At 46.4% G+C, this 17,088-nt stretch overlaps 8 non-coding genes across 8 annotated transcripts; all 8 read left to right on the forward strand.

The window, feature by feature from the left end:
* The first annotated feature begins 539 nt into the window (after nt 1-539).
* On the forward strand, nt 540-730 carry LOC130348812 (U2 spliceosomal RNA). The gene has a single exon (XR_008886294.1). It is a non-coding gene; the product is annotated as a U2 spliceosomal RNA (small nuclear RNA).
* Nucleotides 731-2,819: 2,089 nt separating this feature from the next.
* LOC130348814 (U2 spliceosomal RNA) lies at nt 2,820-3,010 on the forward strand. Its single transcript, XR_008886295.1, has one exon. It is a non-coding gene; the product is annotated as a U2 spliceosomal RNA (small nuclear RNA).
* Nucleotides 3,011-5,101: 2,091 nt separating this feature from the next.
* LOC130348815 (U2 spliceosomal RNA) lies at nt 5,102-5,292 on the forward strand. The gene has a single exon (XR_008886296.1). It is a non-coding gene; the product is annotated as a U2 spliceosomal RNA (small nuclear RNA).
* A 2,091-nt stretch (nt 5,293-7,383) lies between these two features.
* LOC130348816 (U2 spliceosomal RNA) lies at nt 7,384-7,574 on the forward strand. Its single transcript, XR_008886297.1, has one exon. It is a non-coding gene; the product is annotated as a U2 spliceosomal RNA (small nuclear RNA).
* Nucleotides 7,575-9,662: 2,088 nt separating this feature from the next.
* Nucleotides 9,663-9,853, forward strand: LOC130348817 (U2 spliceosomal RNA). The gene has a single exon (XR_008886298.1). It is a non-coding gene; the product is annotated as a U2 spliceosomal RNA (small nuclear RNA).
* A 2,090-nt stretch (nt 9,854-11,943) lies between these two features.
* LOC130348818 (U2 spliceosomal RNA) lies at nt 11,944-12,134 on the forward strand. Its single transcript, XR_008886299.1, has one exon. It is a non-coding gene; the product is annotated as a U2 spliceosomal RNA (small nuclear RNA).
* Nucleotides 12,135-14,218: 2,084 nt separating this feature from the next.
* Nucleotides 14,219-14,409, forward strand: LOC130348819 (U2 spliceosomal RNA). The gene has a single exon (XR_008886300.1). It is a non-coding gene; the product is annotated as a U2 spliceosomal RNA (small nuclear RNA).
* A 2,079-nt stretch (nt 14,410-16,488) lies between these two features.
* Nucleotides 16,489-16,679, forward strand: LOC130348820 (U2 spliceosomal RNA). The gene has a single exon (XR_008886301.1). It is a non-coding gene; the product is annotated as a U2 spliceosomal RNA (small nuclear RNA).
* Nucleotides 16,680-17,088: the final 409 nt, after the last annotated feature.

Raw genomic sequence — 17,088 nt, forward strand, 5'->3', positions numbered from 1 at the left:
GTGATGTCACCTAGAACCTTCACAGCAGCGACAGCTTTATGAGGAGCATCAGCACTGCTCTGCCTGAGCAGAACCATCACCGCCATAGGTTGTCAAATAACCCGGATTTAACCCACACAGGTAAGTCCAATGGGGTGCAGGCATGTCCTCTATGCTTACAGCTTCCCGTGGGTGTTGGTTTGATACCGTTTGGGGACAGCCAAGGAGGCATCTGCAGGCAACAAAGGTAGGTGTGTGCTTGTGTGTGTGTTTCCTATGCAGATCCTAAGCCCAGTGTCACATGCAAGTAGGAGGAGTAAGAAGGGTTCCTGGCAAATCCGGGTTATGGATTGCATTTAAAAAGGCCCCGTGGGAGTGCAATGGGCCCCTGTCTTGCTGCTTAGCAATAATGGTATGGGTTTAGGTTCTGCTGTGTGTACTGGTGGTTGACTGCCCCCCAGCCCAGAGTGTGCATGGAAAATTGTCTGGCAGCCTCCCTGACAGCAAGCAGTGATAGTGCCCATGAAGGGGACCTTGTTGGGCCCGCCCCTTTCACGGTTATCGCTTCTCGGCCTTTTGGCTAAGATCAAGTGTAGTATCTGTTCTTATCAGTTTAATATCTGATACGTCCCCTATCTGGGGACCATATATTAAATGGATTTTTGAGAACGGGGGCCGATTTCGAAGCTTGCTTCCGTCGCCCTATGCATTGACCCGATATGGCAGTATCTTCGGGTACAGTGCACCACCCCCTTACAGGGTTAAAAAGAAAGATTCCTACTTTCATTGCTACCTGCTTGCTGGCTAGCCAGCTAGCCAGCCCTGTGGGCCTTGCTGCTGCTGCAGCCAAAAAACAAAAGGTGGTGCTGCTGCTGCTTCTGCTGCTTCTGCTTCTGCTTGTGTCTGGCCCCTGTTGGAGCGTCCAGGCACAGGACTTCTGCTGCTGCTGACTAAATGGCCTCCTTAATTGGATCATTTGAGTAGCCAGCACACCTGTGCAGGTAGGGCATGACATGATAGGCAGCTGCCTTGATAGCGGGTGGGTGCTGAATGTTCCTAATTGACAAAATAAGATTAATGCTTATGAAGAAATATAAAATCTCATCCCTTCCCCAATATCGCGCCACACCCCTACCCCTTAATTCCCTGGTTGAACGTGATGGACATATGTCTTTTTTCGACCGTACTAACTATGTAACTATGTAACATAACATGGGGGGGGGGGGGGGTCTCCTGGCTGTTCACACAGGTGTGTCATTGCTGTACATTGACCATGCATTGCTTCTGTGGTATTGCAAAGGCAAAGACAAATGCTTCCAGCCATCCATTGCACTAATGGATTGGTCATCAGCTGGCTGTCTATGTCCCGCATCAATATAGACCAAAGTACAGAGGGTTAGGCTATGCTATTGTGCACCTACCTGATGCATCAGAAGGTGCGAGGCCCTTGCTAAATTCTGTGCACAGACTTTGAGATCTATGCTTTAGACTGTATCTAAACCTGCTCCAACATGGACTGACATTCTGGCCTACTTTCAGCCGATGCGACTTGTCTGTCGCTGAACAGTCGCTTTTTATGTATTCAGCACCTATGTATAATGTTGTAAAAATGCTCTAGAAGCTAAAGTCGCAGAAATGTCACACATATTTGGCCTGCAACTTTCTGTGCGACAAATTCAGACAGGAAAAATCAGTATAAATCCTTAGAAAATTATCCCCCAGTGTCTCCATCTGCTGGCGGTATTGAATAAGCATTGCTGCACTGATGGGGTATGCATTAGACGAAAAAAAAGAAGAAAAAGAAGAATAATACGCCCAGAAAAGAGGCGAAAAGGAGAAAAACGTAAAAAAACGTGAAAAAAAAGTAAGAGGAAGAGAAGGGAAAAAAAGGTGGAAATGGGTTTAAAAGTGATTTCGGCGGAGAAATATATATATATATATATATATATATATATATATATATATATATGCGCACACACACACATAGATATAAACGTATTCTCCGTTGAGATATTGCAGCCGCTGCTGTGTCCAGGCCCAGGAGCCTTAGCACTGTGCTGTGATGTCACTCAATACCACTGACATCACTAGGTGTAAACAACATCTCTCCTTTGCTGTGTATGTGACTATGGAGCTGTTTGGTGATGTCGTCTATTACGGCCTTCATAGAAGCAACAGGAGATTGTTGCATCCATCTTGAACCCTCAGAACTACAGTGCTATGATGTCACTCACTTCCACAGGCCTTGCAGAGTGTAAACAACAACAACCCAGCTTTGTTGTGTATGTAACCAAAGGGATTTGTGATGTCACCTAGAACCTTCACAGCAGCGACAGCTTTATGAGGAGCATCAGCACTGCTCTGCCTGAGCAGAACCATCACCGCCATAGGTTGTCAAATAACCCGGATTTAACCCACACAGGTAAGTCCAATGGGGTGCAGGCATGTCCTCTATGCTTACAGCTTCCCGTGGGTGTTGGTTTGATACCGTTTGGGGACAGCCAAGGAGGCATCTGCAGGCAACAAAGGTAGGTGTGTGCTTGTGTGTGTGTTTCCTATGCAGATCCTAAGCCCAGTGTCACATGCAAGTAGGAGGAGTAAGAAGGGTTCCTGGCAAATCCGGGTTATGGATTGCATTTAAAAAGGCCCCGTGGGAGTGCAATGGGCCCCTGTCTTGCTGCTTAGCAATAATGGTATGGGTTTAGGTTCTGCTGTGTGTACTGGTGGTTGACTGCCCCCCAGCCCAGAGTGTGCATGGAAAATTGTCTGGCAGCCTCCCTGACAGCAAGAGTGATAGTGCCCATGAAGGGGACCTTGTTGGGCCCGCCCCTTTCACGGTTATCGCTTCTCGGCCTTTTGGCTAAGATCAAGTGTAGTATCTGTTCTTATCAGTTTAATATCTGATACGTCCCCTATCTGGGGACCATATATTAAATGGATTTTTGAGAACGGGGGCCGATTTCGAAGCTTGCTTCCGTCGCCCTATGCATTGACCCGATATGGCAGTATCTTCGGGTACAGTGCACCACCCCCTTACAGGGTTAAAAAGAAAGATTCCTACTTTCATTGCTACCTGCTTGCTGGCTAGCCAGCTAGCCAGCCCTGTGGGCCTTGCTGCTGCTGCAGCCAAAAAACAAAAGGTGGTGCTGCTGCTGCTTCTGCTGCTTCTGCTTCTGCTTGTGTCTGGCCCCTGTTGGAGCGTCCAGGCACAGGACTTCTGCTGCTGCTGACTAAATGGCCTCCTTAATTGGATCATTTGAGTAGCCAGCACACCTGTGCAGGTAGGGCATGACATGATAGGCAGCTGCCTTGATAGCGGGTGGGTGCTGAATGTTCCTAATTGACAAAATAAGATTAATGCTTATGAAGAAATATAAAATCTCATCCCTTCCCCAATATCGCGCCACACCCCTACCCCTTAATTCCCTGGTTGAACGTGATGGACATATGTCTTTTTTCGACCGTACTAACTATGTAACTATGTAACATAACATGGGGGGGGGGGGTCTCCTGGCTGTTCACACAGGTGTGTCATTGCTGTACATTGACCATGCATTGCTTCTGTGGTATTGCAAAGGCAAAGACAAATGCTTCCAGCCATCCATTGCACTAATGGATTGGTCATCAGCTGGCTGTCTATGTCCCGCATCAATATAGACCAAAGTACAGAGGGTTAGGCTATGCTATTGTGCACCTACCTGATGCATCAGAAGGTGCGAGGCCCTTGCTAAATTCTGTGCACAGACTTTGAGATCTATGCTTTAGACTGTATCTAAACCTGCTCCAACATGGACTGACATTCTGGCCTACTTTCAGCCGATGCGACTTGTCTGTCGCTGAACAGTCGCTTTTTATGTATTCAGCACCTATGTATAATGTTGTAAAAATGCTCTAGAAGCTAAAGTCGCAGAAATGTCACACATATTTGGCCTGCAACTTTCTGTGCGACAAATTCAGACAGGAAAAATCAGTATAAATCCTTAGAAAATTATCCCCCAGTGTCTCCATCTGCTGGCGGTATTGAATAAGCATTGCTGCACTGATGGGGTATGCATTAGACGAAAAAAAAGAAGAAAAAGAAGAATAATACGCCCAGAAAAGAGGCGAAAAGGAGAAAAACGTAAAAAAACGTGAAAAAAAAGTAAGAGGAAGAGAAGGGAAAAAAAGGTGGAAATGGGTTTAAAAGTGATTTCGGCGGAGAAATATATATATATATATATATATATATATATATATATATATATATATATGCGCACACACACACATAGATATAAACGTATTCTCCGTTGAGATATTGCAGCCGCTGCTGTGTCCAGGCCCAGGAGCCTTAGCACTGTGCTGTGATGTCACTCAATACCACTGACATCACTAGGTGTAAACAACATCTCTCCTTTGCTGTGTATGTGACTATGGAGCTGTTTGGTGATGTCGTCTATTACGGCCTTCATAGAAGCAACAGGAGATTGTTGCATCCATCTTGAACCCTCAGAACTACAGTGCTATGATGTCACTCACTTCCACAGGCCTTGCAGAGTGTAAACAACAACAACCCAGCTTTGTTGTGTATGTAACCAAAGGGATTTGTGATGTCACCTAGAACCTTCACAGCAGCGACAGCTTTATGAGGAGCATCAGCACTGCTCTGCCTGAGCAGAACCATCACCGCCATAGGTTGTCAAATAACCCGGATTTAACTCACACAGGTAAGTCCAATGGGGTGCAGGCATGTCCTCTATGCTTACAGCTTCCCGTGGGTGTTGGTTTGATACCGTTTGGGGACAGCCAAGGAGGCATCTGCAGGCAACAAAGGTAGGTGTGTGCTTGTGTGTGTGTTTCCTATGCAGATCCTAAGCCCAGTGTCACATGCAAGTAGGAGGAGTAAGAAGGGTTCCTGGCAAATCCGGGTTATGGATTGCATTTAAAAAGGCCCCGTGGGAGTGCAATGGGCCCCTGTCTTGCTGCTTAGCAATAATGGTATGGGTTTAGGTTCTGCTGTGTGTACTGGTGGTTGACTGCCCCCCAGCCCAGAGTGTGCATGGAAAATTGTCTGGCAGCCTCCCTGACAGCAAGCAGTGATAGTGCCCATGAAGGGGACCTTGTTGGGCCCGCCCCTTTCACGGTTATCGCTTCTCGGCCTTTTGGCTAAGATCAAGTGTAGTATCTGTTCTTATCAGTTTAATATCTGATACGTCCCCTATCTGGGGACCATATATTAAATGGATTTTTGAGAACGGGGGCCGATTTCGAAGCTTGCTTCCGTCGCCCTATGCATTGACCCGATATGGCAGTATCTTCGGGTACAGTGCACCACCCCCTTACAGGGTTAAAAAGAAAGATTCCTACTTTCATTGCTACCTGCTTGCTGGCTAGCCAGCTAGCCAGCCCTGTGGGCCTTGCTGCTGCTGCAGCCAAAAAACAAAAGGTGGTGCAGCTGCTGCTTCTGCTGCTTCTGCTTCTGCTTGTGTCTGGCCCCTGTTGGAGCGTCCAGGCACAGGACTTCTGCTGCTGCTGACTAAATGGCCTCCTTAATTGGATCATTTGAGTAGCCAGCACACCTGTGCAGGTAGGGCATGACATGATAGGCAGCTGCCTTGATAGCGGGTGGGTGCTGAATGTTCCTAATTGACAAAATAAGATTAATGCTTATGAAGAAATATAAAATCTCATCCCTTCCCCAATATCGCGCCACACCCCTACCCCTTAATTCCCTGGTTGAACGTGATGGACATATGTCTTTTTTCGACCGTACTAACTATGTAACTATGTAACATAACATGGGGGGGGGGGGTCTCCTGGCTGTTCACACAGGTGTGTCATTGCTGTACATTGACCATGCATTGCTTCTGTGGTATTGCAAAGGCAAAGACAAATGCTTCCAGCCATCCATTGCACTAATGGATTGGTCATCAGCTGGCTGTCTATGTCCCGCATCAATATAGACCAAAGTACAGAGGGTTAGGCTATGCTATTGTGCACCTACCTGATGCATCAGAAGGTGCGAGGCCCTTGCTAAATTCTGTGCACAGACTTTGAGATCTATGCTTTAGACTGTATCTAAACCTGCTCCAACATGGACTGACATTCTGGCCTACTTTCAGCCGATGCGACTTGTCTGTCGCTGAACAGTCGCTTTTTATGTATTCAGCACCTATGTATAATGTTGTAAAAATGCTCTAGAAGCTAAAGTCGCAGAAATGTCACACATATTTGGCCTGCAACTTTCTGTGCGACAAATTCAGACAGGAAAAATCAGTATAAATCCTTAGAAAATTATCCCCCAGTGTCTCCATCTGCTGGCGGTATTGAATAAGCATTGCTGCACTGATGGGGTATGCATTAGACGAAAAAAAAGAAGAAAAAGAAGAATAATACGCCCAGAAAAGAGGCGAAAAGGAGAAAAACGTAAAAAAACGTGAAAAAAAAGTAAGAGGAAGAGAAGGGAAAAAAAGGTGGAAATGGGTTTAAAAGTGATTTCGGCGGAGAAATATATATATATATATATATATATATATATATATATATATATATATATGCGCACACACACACATAGATATAAACGTATTCTCCGTTGAGATATTGCAGCCGCTGCTGTGTCCAGGCCCAGGAGCCTTAGCACTGTGCTGTGATGTCACTCAATACCACTGACATCACTAGGTGTAAACAACATCTCTCCTTTGCTGTGTATGTGACTATGGAGCTGTTTGGTGATGTCGTCTATTACGGCCTTCATAGAAGCAACAGGAGATTGTTGCATCCATCTTGAACCCTCAGAACTACAGTGCTATGATGTCACTCACTTCCACAGGCCTTGCAGAGTGTAAACAACAACAACCCAGCTTTGTTGTGTATGTAACCAAAGGGATTTGTGATGTCACCTAGAACCTTCACAGCAGCGACAGCTTTATGAGGAGCATCAGCACTGCTCTGCCTGAGCAGAACCATCACCGCCATAGGTTGTCAAATAACCCGGATTTAACCCACACAGGTAAGTCCAATGGGGTGCAGGCATGTCCTCTATGCTTACAGCTTCCCGTGGGTGTTGGTTTGATACCGTTTGGGGACAGCCAAGGAGGCATCTGCAGGCAACAAAGGTAGGTGTGTGCTTGTGTGTGTGTTTCCTATGCAGATCCTAAGCCCAGTGTCACATGCAAGTAGGAGGAGTAAGAAGGGTTCCTGGCAAATCCGGGTTATGGATTGCATTTAAAAAGGCCCCGTGGGAGTGCAATGGGCCCCTGTCTTGCTGCTTAGCAATAATGGTATGGGTTTAGGTTCTGCTGTGTGTACTGGTGGTTGACTGCCCCCCAGCCCAGAGTGTGCATGGAAAATTGTCTGGCAGCCTCCCTGACAGCAAGCAGTGATAGTGCCCATGAAGGGGACCTTGTTGGGCCCGCCCCTTTCACGGTTATCGCTTCTCGGCCTTTTGGCTAAGATCAAGTGTAGTATCTGTTCTTATCAGTTTAATATCTGATACGTCCCCTATCTGGGGACCATATATTAAATGGATTTTTGAGAACGGGGGCCGATTTCGAAGCTTGCTTCCGTCGCCCTATGCATTGACCCGATATGGCAGTATCTTCGGGTACAGTGCACCACCCCCTTACAGGGTTAAAAAGAAAGATTCCTACTTTCATTGCTACCTGCTTGCTGGCTAGCCAGCTAGCCAGCCCTGTGGGCCTTGCTGCTGCTGCAGCCAAAAAACAAAAGGTGGTGCTGCTGCTGCTTCTGGTGCTGCTGCTTCTGCTTGTGTCTGGCCCCTGTTGGAGCGTCCAGGCACAGGACTTCTGCTGCTGCTGACTAAATGGCCTCCTTAATTGGATCATTTGAGTAGCCAGCACACCTGTGCAGGTAGGGCATGACATGATAGGCAGCTGCCTTGATAGCGGGTGGGTGCTGAATGTTCCTAATTGACAAAATAAGATTAATGCTTATGAAGAAATATAAAATCTCATCCCTTCCCCAATATCGCGCCACACCCCTACCCCTTAATTCCCTGGTTGAACGTGATGGACATATGTCTTTTTTCGACCGTACTAACTATGTAACTATGTAACATAACATGGGGGGGGGGGGGTCTCCTGGCTGTTCACACAGGTGTGTCATTGCTGTACATTGACCATGCATTGCTTCTGTGGTATTGCAAAGGCAAAGACAAATGCTTCCAGCCATCCATTGCACTAATGGATTGGTCATCAGCTGGCTGTCTATGTCCCGCATCAATATAGACCAAAGTACAGAGGGTTAGGCTATGCTATTGTGCACCTACCTGATGCATCAGAAGGTGCGAGGCCCTTGCTAAATTCTGTGCACAGACTTTGAGATCTATGCTTTAGACTGTATCTAAACCTGCTCCAACATGGACTGACATTCTGGCCTACTTTCAGCCGATGCGACTTGTCTGTCGCTGAACAGTCGCTTTTTATGTATTCAGCACCTATGTATAATGTTGTAAAAATGCTCTAGAAGCTAAAGTCGCAGAAATGTCACACATATTTGGCCTGCAACTTTCTGTGCGACAAATTCAGACAGGAAAAATCAGTATAAATCCTTAGAAAATTATCCCCCAGTGTCTCCATCTGCTGGCGGTATTGAATAAGCATTGCTGCACTGATGGGGTATGCATTAGACGAAAAAAAAGAAGAAAAAGAAGAATAATACGCCCAGAAAAGAGGCGAAAAGGAGAAAAACGTAAAAAAACGTGAAAAAAAAGTAAGAGGAAGAGAAGGGAAAAAAAGGTGGAAATGGGTTTAAAAGTGATTTCGGCGGAGAAATATATATATATATATATATATATATATATATATATATATATATGCGCACACACACACATAGATATAAACGTATTCTCCGTTGAGATATTGCAGCCGCTGCTGTGTCCAGGCCCAGGAGCCTTAGCACTGTGCTGTGATGTCACTCAATACCACTGACATCACTAGGTGTAAACAACATCTCTCCTTTGCTGTGTATGTGACTATGGAGCTGTTTGGTGATGTCGTCTATTACGGCCTTCATAGAAGCAACAGGAGATTGTTGCATCCATCTTGAACCCTCAGAACTACAGTGCTATGATGTCACTCACTTCCACAGGCCTTGCAGAGTGTAAACAACAACAACCCAGCTTTGTTGTGTATGTAAGCAAAGGGATTTGTGATGTCACCTAGAACCTACACAGCAGCGACAGCTTTATGAGGAGCATCAGCACTGCTCTGCCTGAGCAGAACCATCACCGCCATAGGTTGTCAAATAACCCGGATTTAACCCACACAGGTAAGTCCAATGGGGTGCAGGCATGTCCTCTATGCTTACAGCTTCCCGTGGGTGTTGGTTTGATACCGTTTGGGGACAGCCAAGGAGGCATCTGCAGGCAACAAAGGTAGGTGTGTGCTTGTGTGTGTGTTTCCTATGCAGATCCTAAGCCCAGTGTCACATGCAAGTAGGAGGAGTAAGAAGGGTTCCTGGCAAATCCGGGTTATGGATTGCATTTAAAAAGGCCCCGTGGGAGTGCAATGGGCCCCTGTCTTGCTGCTTAGCAATAATGGTATGGGTTTAGGTTCTGCTGTGTGTACTGGTGGTTGACTGCCCCCCAGCCCAGAGTGTGCATGGAAAATTGTCTGGCAGCCTCCCTGACAGCAAGCAGTGATAGTGCCCATGAAGGGGACCTTGTTGGGCCCGCCCCTTTCACGGTTATCGCTTCTCGGCCTTTTGGCTAAGATCAAGTGTAGTATCTGTTCTTATCAGTTTAATATCTGATACGTCCCCTATCTGGGGACCATATATTAAATGGATTTTTGAGAACGGGGGCCGATTTCGAAGCTTGCTTCCGTCGCCCTATGCATTGACCCGATATGGCAGTATCTTCGGGTACAGTGCACCACCCCCTTACAGGGTTAAAAAGAAAGATTCCTACTTTCATTGCTACCTGCTTGCTGGCTAGCCAGCTAGCCAGCCCTGTGGGCCTTGCTGCTGCTGCAGCCAAAAAACAAAAGGTGGTGCTGCTGCTGCTTCTGCTGCTTCTGCTTCTGCTTGTGTCTGGCCCCTGTTGGAGCGTCCAGGCACAGGACTTCTGCTGCTGCTGACTAAATGGCCTCCTTAATTGGATCATTTGAGTAGCCAGCACACCTGTGCAGGTAGGGCATGACATGATAGGCAGCTGCCTTGATAGCGGGTGGGTGCTGAATGTTCCTAATTGACAAAATAAGATTAATGCTTATGAAGAAATATAAAATCTCATCCCTTCCCCAATATCGCGCCACACCCCTACCCCTTAATTCCCTGGTTGAACGTGATGGACATATGTCTTTTTTCGACCGTACTAACTATGTAACTATGTAACATAACATGGGGGGGGGGGTCTCCTGGCTGTTCACACAGGTGTGTCATTGCTGTACATTGACCATGCATTGCTTCTGTGGTATTGCAAAGGCAAAGACAAATGCTTCCAGCCATCCATTGCACTAATGGATTGGTCATCAGCTGGCTGTCTATGTCCCGCATCAATATAGACCAAAGTACAGAGGGTTAGGCTATGCTATTGTGCACCTACCTGATGCATCAGAAGGTGCGAGGCCCTTGCTAAATTCTGTGCACAGACTTTGAGATCTATGCTTTAGACTGTATCTAAACCTGCTCCAACATGGACTGACATTCTGGCCTACTTTCAGCCGATGCGACTTGTCTGTCGCTGAACAGTCGCTTTTTATGTATTCAGCACCTATGTATAATGTTGTAAAAATGCTCTAGAAGCTAAAGTCGCAGAAATGTCACACATATTTGGCCTGCAACTTTCTGTGCGACAAATTCAGACAGGAAAAATCAGTATAAATCCTTAGAAAATTATCCCCCAGTGTCTCCATCTGCTGGCGGTATTGAATAAGCATTGCTGCACTGATGGGGTATGCATTAGACGAAAAAAAAGAAGAAAAAGAAGAATAATACGCCCAGAAAAGAGGCGAAAAGGAGAAAAACGTAAAAAAACGTGAAAAAAAAGTAAGAGGAAGAGAAGGGAAAAAAAGGTGGAAATGGGTTTAAAAGTGATTTCGGCGGAGAAATATATATATATATATATATATATATATATATATATATATATATATATGCGCACACACACACATAGATATAAACGTATTCTCCGTTGAGATATTGCAGCCGCTGCTGTGTCCAGGCCCAGGAGCCTTAGCACTGTGCTGTGATGTCACTCAATACCACTGACATCACTAGGTGTAAACAACATCTCTCCTTTGCTGTGTATGTGACTATGGAGCTGTTTGGTGATGTCGTCTATTACGGCCTTCATAGAAGCAACAGGAGATTGTTGCATCCATCTTGAACCCTCAGAACTACAGTGCTATGATGTCACTCACTTCCACAGGCCTTGCAGAGTGTAAACAACAACAACCCAGCTTTGTTGTGTATGTAACCAAAGGGATTTGTGATGTCACCTAGAACCTTCACAGCAGCGACAGCTTTATGAGGAGCATCAGCACTGCTCTGCCTGAGCAGAACCATCACCGCCATAGGTTGTCAAATAACCCGGATTTAACCCACACAGGTAAGTCCAATGGGGTGCAGGCATGTCCTCTATGCTTACAGCTTCCCGTGGGTGTTGGTTTGATACCGTTTGGGGACAGCCAAGGAGGCATCTGCAGGCAACAAAGGTAGGTGTGTGCTTGTGTGTGTGTTTCCTATGCAGATCCTAAGCCCAGTGTCACATGCAAGTAGGAGGAGTAAGAAGGGTTCCTGGCAAATCCGGGTTATGGATTGCATTTAAAAAGGCCCCGTGGGAGTGCAATGGGCCCCTGTCTTGCTGCTTAGCAATAATGGTATGGGTTTAGGTTCTGCTGTGTGTACTGGTGGTTGACTGCCCCCCAGCCCAGAGTGTGCATGGAAAATTGTCTGGCAGCCTCCCTGACAGCAAGCAGTGATAGTGCCCATGAAGGGGACCTTGTTGGGCCCGCCCCTTTCACGGTTATCGCTTCTCGGCCTTTTGGCTAAGATCAAGTGTAGTATCTGTTCTTATCAGTTTAATATCTGATACGTCCCCTATCTGGGGACCATATATTAAATGGATTTTTGAGAACGGGGGCCGATTTCGAAGCTTGCTTCCGTCGCCCTATGCATTGACCCGATATGGCAGTATCTTCGGGTACAGTGCACCACCCCCTTACAGGGTTAAAAAGAAAGATTCCTACTTTCATTGCTACCTGCTTGCTGGCTAGCCAGCTAGCCAGCCCTGTGGGCCTTGCTGCTGCTGCAGCCAAAAAACAAAAGGTGGTGCTGCTGCTGCTTCTGCTGCTTCTGCTTCTGCTTGTGTCTGGCCCCTGTTGGAGCGTCCAGGCACAGGACTTCTGCTGCTGCTGACTAAATGGCCTCCTTAATTGGATCATTTGAGTAGCCAGCACACCTGTGCAGGTAGGGCATGACATGATAGGCAGCTGCCTTGATAGCGGGTGGGTGCTGAATGTTCCTAATTGACAAAATAAGATTAATGCTTATGAAGAAATATAAAATCTCATCCCTTCCCCAATATCGCGCCACACCCCTACCCCTTAATTCCCTGGTTGAACGTGATGGACATATGTCTTTTTTCGACCGTACTAACTATGTAACTATGTAACATAACATGGGGGGGGGGGTCTCCTGGCTGTTCACACAGGTGTGTCATTGCTGTACATTGACCATGCATTGCTTCTGTGGTATTGCAAAGGCAAAGACAAATGCTTCCAGCCATCCATTGCACTAATGGATTGGTCATCAGCTGGCTGTCTATGTCCCGCATCAATATAGACCAAAGTACAGAGGGTTAGGCTATGCTATTGTGCACCTACCTGATGCATCAGAAGGTGCGAGGCCCTTGCTAAATTCTGTGCACAGACTTTGAGATCTATGCTTTAGACTGTATCTAAACCTGCTCCAACATGGACTGACATTCTGGCCTACTTTCAGCCGATGCGACTTGTCTGTCGCTGAACAGTCGCTTTTTATGTATTCAGCACCTATGTATAATGTTGTAAAAATGCTCTAGAAGCTAAAGTCGCAGAAATGTCACACATATTTGGCCTGCAACTTTCTGTGCGACAAATTCAGACAGGAAAAATCAGTATAAATCCTTAGAAAATTATCCCCCAGTGTCTCCATCTGCTGGCGGTATTGAATAAGCATTGCTGCACTGATGGGGTATGCATTAGACGAAAAAAAAGAAGAAAAAGAAGAATAATACGCCCAGAAAAGAGGCGAAAAGGAGAAAAACGTAAAAAAACGTGAAAAAAAAGTAAGAGGAAGAGAAGGGAAAAAAAGGTGGAAATGGGTTTAAAAGTGATTTCGGCGGAGAAATATATATATATATATATATATATATATATATATATATATATGCGCACACACACACATAGATATAAACGTATTCTCCGTTGAGATATTGCAGCCGCTGCTGTGTCCAGGCCCAGGAGCCTTAGCACTGTGCTGTGATGTCACTCAATACCACTGACATCACTAGGTGTAAACAACATCTCTCCTTTGCTGTGTATGTGACTATGGAGCTGTTTGGTGATGTCGTCTATTACGGCCTTCATAGAAGCAACAGGAGATTGTTGCATCCATCTTGAACCCTCAGAACTACAGTGCTATGATGTCACTCACTTCCACAGGCCTTGCAGAGTGTAAACAACAACAACCCAGCTTTGTTGTGTATGTAACCAAAGGGATTTGTGATGTCACCTAGAACCTTCACAGCAGCGACAGCTTTATGAGGAGCATCAGCACTGCTCTGCCTGAGCAGAACCATCACCGCCATAGGTTGTCAAATAACCCGGATTTAACCCACACAGGTAAGTCCAATGGGGTGCAGGCATGTCCTCTATGCTTACAGCTTCCCGTGGGTGTTGGTTTGATACCGTTTGGGGACAGCCAAGGAGGCATCTGCAGGCAACAAAGGTAGGTGTGTGCTTGTGTGTGTGTTTCCTATGCAGATCCTAAGCCCAGTGTCACATGCAAGTAGGAGGAGTAAGAAGGGTTCCTGGCAAATCCGGGTTATGGATTGCATTTAAAAAGGCCCCGTGGGAGTGCAATGGGCCCCTGTCTTGCTGCTTAGCAATAATGGTATGGGTTTAGGTTCTGCTGTGTGTACTGGTGGTTGACTGCCCCCCAGCCCAGAGTGTGCATGGAAAATTGTCTGGCAGCCTCCCTGACAGCAAGCAGTGATAGTGCCCATGAAGGGGACCTTGTTGGGCCCGCCCCTTTCACGGTTATCGCTTCTCGGCCTTTTGGCTAAGATCAAGTGTAGTATCTGTTCTTATCAGTTTAATATCTGATACGTCCCCTATCTGGGGACCATATATTAAATGGATTTTTGAGAACGGGGGCCGATTTCGAAGCTTGCTTCCGTCGCCCTATGCATTGACCCGATATGGCAGTATCTTCGGGTACAGTGCACCACCCCCTTACAGGGTTAAAAAGAAAGATTCCTACTTTCATTGCTACCTGCTTGCTGGCTAGCCAGCTAGCCAGCCCTGTGGGCCTTGCTGCTGCTGCAGCCAAAAAACAAAAGGTGGTGCTGCTGCTGCTTCTGCTTCTGCTTGTGTCTGGCCCCTGTTGGAGCGTCCAGGCACAGGACTTCTGCTGCTGCTGACTAAATGGCCTCCTTAATTGGATCATTTGAGTAGCCAGCACACCTGTGCAGGTAGGGCATGACATGATAGGCAGCTGCCTTGATAGCGGGTGGGTGCTGAATGTTCCTAATTGACAAAATAAGATTAATGCTTATGAAGAAATATAAAATCTCATCCCTTCCCCAATATCGCGCCACACCCCTACCCCTTAATTCCCTGGTTGAACGTGATGGACATATGTCTTTTTTCGACCGTACTAACTATGTAACTATGTAACATAACATGGGGGGGGGGGTCTCCTGGCTGTTCACACAGGTGTGTCATTGCTGTACATTGACCATGCATTGCTTCTGTGGTATTGCAAAGGCAAAGACAAATGCTTCCAGCCATCCATTGCACTAATGGATTGGTCATCAGCTGGCTGTCTATGTCCCGCATCAATATAGACCAAAGTACAGAGGGTTAGGCTATGCTATTGTGCACCTACCTGATGCATCAGAAGGTGCGAGGCCCTTGCTAAATTCTGTGCACAGACTTTGAGATCTATGCTTTAGACTGTATCTAAACCTGCTCCAACATGGACTGACATTCTGGCCTACTTTCAGCCGATGCGACTTGTCTGTCGCTGAACAGTCGCTTTTTATGTATTCAGCACCTATGTATAATGTTGTAAAAATGCTCTAGAAGCTAAAGTCGCAGAAATGTCACACATATTTGGCCTGCAACTTTCTGTGCGACAAATTCAGACAGGAAAAATCAGTATAAATCCTTAGAAAATTATCCCCCAGTGTCTCCATCTGCTGGCGGTATTGAATAAGCATTGCTGCACTGATGGGGTATGCATTAGACGAAAAAAAAGAAGAAAAAGAAGAATAATACGCCCAGAAAAGAGGCGAAAAGGAGAAAAACGTAAAAAAACTTGAAAAAAAAGTAAGAGGAAGAGAAGGGAAAAAAAGGTGGAAATGGGTTTAAAAGTGATTTCGGCGGAGAAATATATATATATATATATATATATATATATATATATATATATATATGCGCACACACACACATAGATATAAACGTATTCTCCGTTGAGATATTGCAGCCGCTGCTGTGTCCAGGCCCAGGAGCCTTAGCACTGTGCTGTGATGTCACTCAATACCACTGACATCACTAGGTGTAAACAACATCTCTCCTTTGCTGTGTATGTGACTATGGAGCTGTTTGGTGATGTCGTCTATTACGGCCTTCATAGAAGCAACAGGAGATTGTTGCATCCATCTTGAACCCTCAGAACTACAGTGCTATGATGTCACTCACTTCCACAGGCCTTGCAGAGTGTAAACAACAACAACCCAGCTTTGTTGTGTATGTAACCAAAGGGATTTGTGATGTCACCTAGAACCTTCACAGCAGCGACAGCTTTATGAGGAGCATCAGCACTGCTCTGCCTGAGCAGAACCATCACCGCCATAGGTTGTCAAATAACCCGGATTTAACCCACACAGGTAAGTCCAATGGGGTGCAGGCATGTCCTCTATGCTTACAGCTTCCCGTGGGTGTTGGTTTGATACCGTTTGGGGACAGCCAAGGAGGCATCTGCAGGCAACAAAGGTAGGTGTGTGCTTGTGTGTGTGTTTCCTATGCAGATCCTAAGCCCAGTGTCACATGCAAGTAGGAGGAGTAAGAAGGGTTCCTGGCAAATCCGGGTTATGGATTGCATTTAAAAAGGCCCCGTGGGAGTGCAATGGGCCCCTGTCTTGCTGCTTAGCAATAATGGTATGGGTTTAGGTTCTGCTGTGTGTACTGGTGGTTGACTGCCCCCCAGCCCAGAGTGTGCATGGAAAATTGTCTGGCAGCCTCCCTGACAGCAAGCAGTGATAGTGCCCATGAAGGGGACCTTGTTGGGCCCGCCCCTTTCACGGTTATCGCTTCTCGGCCTTTTGGCTAAGATCAAGTGTAGTATCTGTTCTTATCAGTTTAATATCTGATACGTCCCCTATCTGGGGACCATATATTAAATGGATTTTTGAGAACGGGGGCCGATTTCGAAGCTTGCTTCCGTCGCCCTATGCATTGACCCGATATGGCAGTATCTTCGGGTACAGTGCACCACCCCCTTACAGGGTTAAAAAGAAAGATTCCTACTTTCATTGCTACCTGCTTGCTGGCTAGCCAGCTAGCCAGCCCTGTGGGCCTTGCTGCTGCTGCAGCCAAAAAACAAAAGGTGGTGCTGCTGCTGCTTCTGCTTCTGCTTGTGTCTGGCCCCTGTTGGAGCGTCCAGGCACAGGACTTCTGCTGCTGCTGACTAAATGGCCTCCTTAATTGGATCATTTGAGTAGCCAGCACACCTGTGCAGGTAGGGCATGACATGATAGGCAGCTGCCTTGATAGCGGGTGGGTGCTGAATGTTCCTAATTGACAAAATAAGATTAATGCTTATGAAGAAATATAAAATCTCATCCCTTCCCCAATATCGCGCCACACCCCTACCCCTTAATTCCCTGGTTGAACGTGATGGACATAT

Source organism: Hyla sarda, unplaced genomic scaffold (genome assembly GCF_029499605.1).
Source record: "Hyla sarda isolate aHylSar1 unplaced genomic scaffold, aHylSar1.hap1 scaffold_887, whole genome shotgun sequence".
Classification (NCBI taxonomy): domain Eukaryota; kingdom Metazoa; phylum Chordata; class Amphibia; order Anura; family Hylidae; genus Hyla; species Hyla sarda.